Below are 1,747 nucleotides of genomic sequence, written 5' to 3'. Positions count from 1 at the left end.
AGGTTTGAAGAGAAAACTGACTCTATATAAATGACCAGAGACCTACAAGACTGACCCCAACTAACAATTTGAGCAACAGTGGAAAGGCTACCTTAAATGCCCTTCCTTGATAATGAGATTGATGACTAACTTATCCACCATCATAGAGCTCTCATCTAATACCTAATCAAAACAGAAGCAGACACCCACAGCTAAACACAGAGCTGAACTGGAATCCAGATGCAGAGAGGGAGGACAAGACCAGACTACAGAAACACACAGAGACAGCTGACCTGAACAAGGGGGAGATAAGGAAACGTCAGACTGACAGCTTAGAAAATAGAATTGGACCAACTCAGAATCCTGAACATGGGTCTCAGTTAGAAGGACTGGGCAGTCTAAGGAACCTTGGACATTGGAACCAGGATGTATCCCTGGTACACAAAGGACTTTGGGAGTGCATTCCCCATGGAGGGATACTCCTAGAGGCAGGAGGGAGGGTGTAGTCCCTACTCCAAATGATTTGACACATTGTATCGTTCCCTCCTGGAAAGCATCACTCTCCCTGTGGATTGGGGGCAATGGGATGGGAGGGGTTTGGGGGGCATGGGAGGGAGGGATAGAGGGAGAGAGAGGGAACTGGGATCAATGTGTAAAATAAGAAAAAAAATTTAAAAAAGGAAATATATAATATAAAATAAAGCAAAGCAACACACACTGACAATTTTGTTTAGTTTAGTTTTTTTTTTTTTTTATTTTCCTTGTGGTTCTGAGGTGAATTCTAGACATTAAGGTTATGTTATGATTTGTAAATATAACTCATTTAAATGTCCAATTTTACTAATACATATACATATATATGTATATATGTACATATATATATATATAAACTAACAAAAACTAAGAAGCATAAAATATTCTTCTAAATGTTTGTTAGAATATAGGTGAACTGTTCCCTTATTTCAAATTATTTGTATCACATTCACATAATGCCCCTTTCATCCCCATGCCTCGGGTGTTTAAATGCTGGCCATACAACATTTTTTGTTCCATTTTTTTAGTAAAATTATCACATCTCATATTATTTATTAAAATTTTGTTTTTACAACTTTGTTTGGTAATGCAATCAGGTTTATTTGTAACATACAAGTGTGAACTACTTTGCACATCACTGGAAAGCTTTGGTTATCTGATGGATGCATTTGTATGATGTAATTAAACTGAAGTGTCAATATAATTTTAATTGTAGTTACTCTTTGCACATGGTGAATTATAACACTGAGCAGCTAGCAAGAATCTTCTGAACTAGTTTTATATGAGGATCAAATTAACTATAATTACGTTGTCAAGGTCTCATAATTTTAATTTCCTCAATACATCAAATTTCTAGATGACAATTTAGATGCCACTGAGGGAAAACATCAAGGGAATTTATGAGTTCTTTTTAATATTATACTCCGCATTTCTTTAATAATAAAACTTTAAAATGGTTACTGATATAGCTAATTTGCTGAGCACATTTCTGTTGGAGCTTTCTGAAAATTACAGGCAAATCATTCCTCAATAGGGACAACCTCTCTAGCGTGTTGAAAGTATAGATTCCCTTTGCAGCACCGACTACACACAAAACAGCTTTGAACAACAAAGATGCCACAGGGCTACTTCCCTCATTGCCCTCCGTGGTCCTTTTAAATATTTCTAGTCTCTTACTATTACTCTGTATTCAGAAGTAAGGAATTAGAATGAGGATTGGCAGAGAGAATCCTCT

Source organism: Phodopus roborovskii, unplaced genomic scaffold, assembly GCF_943737965.1.
Source record: "Phodopus roborovskii unplaced genomic scaffold, PHOROB, whole genome shotgun sequence".
In the NCBI taxonomy this organism is placed as follows: domain Eukaryota; kingdom Metazoa; phylum Chordata; class Mammalia; order Rodentia; family Cricetidae; genus Phodopus; species Phodopus roborovskii.
Note: the sequence above shows the minus strand (reverse complement) of the source record.